This window comes from Oryzias latipes, chromosome 6, assembly GCF_053564925.1.
Source record: "Oryzias latipes strain Hd-rR chromosome 6, Olatipes_Hd-rR_3.1".
In the NCBI taxonomy this organism is placed as follows: domain Eukaryota; kingdom Metazoa; phylum Chordata; class Actinopteri; order Beloniformes; family Adrianichthyidae; genus Oryzias; species Oryzias latipes.
The window spans coordinates 2,548,146-2,554,241 of record NC_136242.1 but is presented as its reverse complement, the minus strand read 5'-3'; the positions used below and the strand labels follow the sequence as shown (position 1 = coordinate 2,554,241).

Genomic DNA, 6,096 nt, shown 5'->3' with positions numbered 1-6,096 from the left:
TATCTCAAAGGAGCAAATGTTTCTTTTAAGATGTTTGTTTAGATTCCTTTCTTGACCTGTGTGGGCTGCATCGTCCCCCCCTCCCTTTTAGAAGCATCTGTATGTAGGGAAACACCCTGATTTTGAATAAAAATGAGGAGGCAGACCTTTGTAAGATCAGAGCAAACGGAGAATTGCATGAGTGTGTTCCTGTCTGCTCTCTCTTGAGAAAAGATTTAAAGTGAGTTTGTGTCCTTTCTTCCTGCTCAATTATAGATGAGAAGTGTTGATTTAGTTTAGACCCAACAAGTTGTTAACAACAACGCCTTCTAACAGTTCTCTTTGGAAATCTTTGTGTGACAAATCCATTGATAGTAAAAAACACACACGAGTGATCTGAGATGCCAACATCCACAACAGAGGTCACAGTGGCCATAAGGGCACGAGTGACTAAAAGATCTAGAGTGTGACCCCTGTTGTAGGTGGGAACAATGACATGTTGAGTAAAATCCATTGTTGCTAAAATGTTTAAAAACTCTTGGACATATGAGTCCGATGGATCGTCCACATGTAGGTTAAAATCACCCCAAATAATTATTCTACTAAAATCTAAGTGTATAATTGAAAGCAGCTCTGCAAAGTCAGAATTAAAAGATGAGTTACACTTTGGGGGTCTGTACACTTTCAAACACAACACAGTGGGCTTATTAACCCTTGTGCTATCCTAAGCACTTTAACATTGGGAGTTGGGTCATCTAGACCCACTAGACAGTGCTCTGAACCTTTTTTCTTCAATGATTTGTGATCTTCACTGGTGTCCATGGATTACATGAAATCTTTCCACCTTTATCCACCTTTGTCATGGTAGGGAGAACACGTAAATGGAAGGGGGGGGGGGTCATCTAAGATAGCACAAGGGTTAAAAACAATGGCCTGTTATTCAAAAGATGTATATTCATGAAACACTTTTTCTGTAAAACTAATAAAAGCAGACAGGATAACAGCAGTTCCCCCTCCCCTACTTGTTTTCTGTCTTTGTTCGTAAAGTTAAAAAGGGGTGGAGTCGCTTTGGACAGTGAACCAGTTGAACAACAATTCCAAGTCTCTGTTTAAAAAAGGCCATTTAAGTTTTGATCTAAAATTAAGTCATGGATAAGAAATAATTTGTTTGATAGTGAACACCAAATGGAAACATTTCTCACGTCTAAAGGGATTTCCCTGAATCTAAATACCATCGAGACCTGCCACCCGCTCCCCAGGAGAAAGGACACGGATAAACCAGCGATCCTCATCAGGTTTGTGAATCAAAAACACAAGCTAGCTCTGATGAATCAACGGAGGAATCTGAAAGGATCTGCTGTTTATCTGAATGACCATCTGACCAGAAGGAATGCTGAAATCACCAAACATGCCAGGCTCCTCAGGAAGCAGAAGCAGATTGAGAACACTTGGGTTAAAGGCTGCAGGATTTACGTCAAACCACTCGGTCCACCGGACCGGTCCAAGGTTCTGGTTATTGACACCATGAAGGACTTGGAGAAGTGTTTGATCAAAGACGTCTGAAGCAACAAATAGAGTAATAAAGAGTAAAATATAATTTCAAGAAAAGAGGCACCTGGGATCAACGCTATCTCTAAAAGTCTGAAGTGACCCTAATTTTCAGCAAAGTTCTGACTTCCAGACAACTTGACCTCAACTTTCAGCGCACCTGATAAGAGCTGCAGAAGGATACGGACCTTAATCTAATGTCTGCAGACATAACAGCAAAGAGAACTTAGAAACTCAGTTTAAACCCAGAAGAACGACTGTTAATCAGCAGAAGATGGAATTTCAACCTTGGACATTCGACAGGACATGGACCCCTTTTTATTTTATTTCACAGCACCACCTTATAAGCAAAAAAAAATAAAATAAATAAATACAGATAAAAAAAATGCTTAATCAGTCATTGAAGATAATTAAAAATGATTGATTTGTAATTACATTACTTCACTTGCTCAAAACATTGATTCATGATTTTTCCTAATAAAAAGAAATTGTCACATATTTTTAACTTTTGATACTTGATCAATTTTTGCCATTAAATTCTTTTGAAACAGTGCCCAGCCAGCAAAGCCAAGTGGGCCCCATATGGTTTAAAAATGGGCAGAAAATGTGGGCCCCGAATGGTTTTGTCCGCAGTTTCCGTGGTGGCCCCAACTGTGAGTGCCCACATAGGCTTGAAGTGGGTGCTGAGTGGGTGTCAGATAGGCCCCAGTGTCATGGTTTCAGTTTGTTGTGTCTTGTTTTTCGCTTTAGTTCTTGTCCTGTCTTGTTTGGTTCTGTTTCCTGTTTTATTTTGAAAGGTTTCCTGTCTTGTCATGTTTTTTGAGTTTTACTTCCTTTGGTCCCCATCTGCCCTAATCGTGTTCACCTGTGTCTTGTCTGCCCTGTCTGTATATAAGTCTTGTCTCTGCCTTCCTCCTGTGTTGGTCCATTATTCCTGTCTGGTGTTCATGTCATGCCATGTTCCATGTTCCTCGTCACGCCACGCCACGCCACGCCACAGTGAGTTTTTGTTTTTGTTCTGACATCCTGCTCTGCAGCGCTTTTTGTTTGTTTTTTGTGAATTTAACCCACTAGCCCTGATCCTCATGCCTCCGCCTCTGCGTCTGGGTCCAACCGGCTCTCGAGCCTCCCTCCACCGTGACACCCAGGTTGGTAAATAATATTAGAACCCATGTAGGGCCCATATTTTTGCCCATGTGGGCTGGAAGTGTGGTTGAAACAGGGCCCATGTGGGTCCCAACTGGTTAAACTACCCAAGACCCACTTTGGCCCCACTAATGTGTCTATCAGTATTGCATATGGGTTTTATGTGGGACCTAAATGGGCTATAATCTGGGCTATAAGTGGGTTTGTCCGCAGTTTCCGTGGTGGCCCCAACTGTGTATGCCCGCATAGGCTTGAAGTGGGTGCTGAGTGGGTGTCAGATAGGCCCCGAGTTGGTAAATAATATTAGAACCCACATAGGGCCCATATTTTTGCCCATGTGGGCTGGAAGTTGGATTAAAACAGGGCCCAAATGGGTCCCAACTGGGAAAAGTACACAAGACCCACTTTGGCCCCACAAATATGTCTATCAGTATTGCATATGGGTTTTATGTGGGACCTAAATGGGCTATAATGTGGGCTATAAGTGGGTTTGTCCGCAGTTTCCATGGTGGCCCCAACTGTGTATGCCCGCATAGGCTTGAAGTGGGTGGTCAGTGGGTTTCCTGTAGGCCCCAAGTGGGTAAGTAGCATTAGAACCATACTCATAGTTAACCATAACTCGTAGTTCTTCTTCTGTGGGCTGGAAGTATGACTGAAACAGGGCAAAGATGGGCCCCAATCAGGTAATCATCCATGACCCATTTTGCCCCACTTATGCATTAATTAGTATTGCATATTGGGTTAATGTGGGACCTAAATAAGCCACCATGTGGGCCATGAGTGGGTTTGTGCAGTGTTGCCATTGAGGTCCCACCTGTGTTTTCCTACAGTGCTATATACCAGTGAACCGTTATAGGGTCTTCTTTTCCATCTAGATTTCCTAAAACCCAAATGAGAAGATTCTGTAAAATCCCACTGTTTCACAACATAATTTTCCAAATGACGTCAACAAAATGCTTTTAAAATGTTTCAATTTAATAAAAGAAAATAAATTATCCTGATCCTGCATTATGAAAACGAGATACAAGACCATGGCAAGGTCACCCAAAGGTTTAACAGATAACACACAGGATCTAACATACTACAGTTACTTAATAAAATAAAGAACAACTTCACTTGGTACAGTACAATATGAACAACCTTAATGTGTGCCAATTATGTGACGAAAAAATAAATAAATCCAGTAAAACAAAATACTTATGGCATCCTTGACGGTTCCTGAGAACAAGCTCCATCGGCTTGTTATTCAAGCTCTCTTTGAGTCCTTATAGCTCAGTTTTCTCCCCTGTCACGAGCTCCAACAAACCATTTGGAGAGGCCCTTCTCCACTTCCTTTAGTGGGACTGGTTGGGTGATGGCATTTTTCTTCACTGCCCCTAAAATGAAATCACAAAAAACAAAGTATTCATTTTAGCCTGGGATTAAATTTACTAAATCATTTGTCAGTGATGAATATAGATTAATAAATTCAACTCTAATTACCACAGAAGACATCAAAAAGACGCAGCTAGCAGAATTTATTCTCTCCATGACGGCCAAACAGGTTATATTGCAGAGCCAACTCATTGGACATGAGGAAGCCCATCATTCTTCTGGTTGCATCCCCAATTACTCCAACCACAGCAACCTTTTTAAATAGAGAAAATATCACAAGATAGAAAGATGTAGTTAAACGTTAACAGCTTAATTACATATATAAATAATGAAATAAAACTTTAAGTATAAACTTACAACTGCTGACATGAAATCTATATCGGCGAGTCTGTCACGACAACTTGAGTGAAGCTGCAGGTGACCTGACCAACACAAGGGACAAAATAACTAAACTCTGAAATAACCATTCCCTGAAGCAAGTGTTCAAGTAACTCTAGGATGATAAATAAAATTACGTTTACTCTAAAAATGTTATATATATATATATATATATATATATATATATATAAGGGGCCTATACCCTGTTATTTTTAAGCCCTTAATAGTAAGCAACATCCATATATATGATATTACCTTTGGCACACACACAAAAGGATTTTTTTAATTAAATATCGGTTATTATCCTGCGTTTCTTTCCAAACTGGAAATAACAGGACTCATCCTCTGAGTCACCGGCTTTCGCTCTGTGTGTGACGTCAATCTCGGCAGATGGAGCCGCCTCAGCAGCGTGTCTGCGTTTCTCCCAGGAAAACAAAAAAACATTCAAACTTCTGCAAAAATGGATGTGCATATAAAAATAAAGCACTTTTGACAAACATTCTTGCTCATCGGAGAAAGTGGGTGTGTGTCTGTGGGCGGTACCGGCAGCGCAGACTCTCATGAACGGGACCGTTCTCAATGTGTTCTTCACGTCAGCTCATGACAACCCGCTCGATTTTAGAGGAATACTCAAATGCTTGAATGGTTCAAAATACCGCTTAGGTGTCTTTTTGTGAGGAATCAACATTATAATACACTGAAAAGCTAAAACAAAAACAAAAAAGATTTTGCATTTTATGGATCTAAACTGGCCACTGGACTGATTAGTATTCATTCATTTTTACCGAGAAATTCCGGTCATTTTTCAAAATAAGATCATTCAGACTCATAATAAAACGAACAAAAAAACATTTCACACAAAACCTGGCCAAATTATATCTGACCAAAACAAGTTATCCCTGCAAGATCCAAATAGAAACCACTAAATTGGACGGAAACCCGCCGAATCTGGCAACTCTGTTACTAGGATGCGCTTCCTTGTTTGACGCCTCGGTGAAACGCCGACACACACTGGCTGGATGATCGGTGACGCGACCCTATACATGTCATCATGTCTGGAAATGAACCTGCTGCACGTGGAAACTAGTTGTCTGCCCGTTTGTGACACCGGCTTCTTTCAAATGCAAAAGCCGCTGTAACATGGATGGATTCAACTTCAGGACAGAACAACACTACCGAGCTGTGCATGTTTTTATGAACCACATTTATCATCGCCAGTTAGAGCTGTAAGCGAAACACAAAACCAGAAAGGTATCTTACCTTGATATCAATAAATGGCCTGGATGAACGGTGCGACAGAAGTGCAGAATCTCCTTGCGTTGACCGACCAGGACGACTGACTGAATCCGTATCAGGAAATGAGCGGGAGATTCAAAACGCAGCAACCGTCCAATCAGCAACGCCTTCTTACCACTTTGAACTCCTTAAACCACCCTGCTTGTAATAATGCAGTTTTCTACTCCAATATAAAAGTCATTTTATTTACATATTAAAATTTTCTATAAAAACTAGACTGAACCAATCCAGCATATGAACACATCTTATTTCAGTAGTAGTGTCAGGTAAGTTTGCATAACAGATGTTAAACTATTTTTGTAAGCTAACACAAGTAAAAGAAAAAATAGCAAATTGCTCTTTATGCTCATTGTGATTAAATGGTAAATGGCGTAT

General features: G+C 40.6%; 1 long non-coding RNA gene across 1 annotated transcript; it reads right to left on the bottom strand.

The window, feature by feature from the left end:
* Positions 1-1,301: 1,301 nt before the first annotated feature.
* Positions 1,302-4,793, bottom strand: LOC105358170 (uncharacterized). The gene is made up of 3 exons (XR_002873346.2): positions 4,681-4,793; positions 4,405-4,469; positions 1,302-4,300 (listed from the first exon to the last, which is right to left on the bottom strand). It is a non-coding gene; the product is annotated as an uncharacterized LOC105358170 (long non-coding RNA).
* Positions 4,794-6,096: the final 1,303 nt, after the last annotated feature.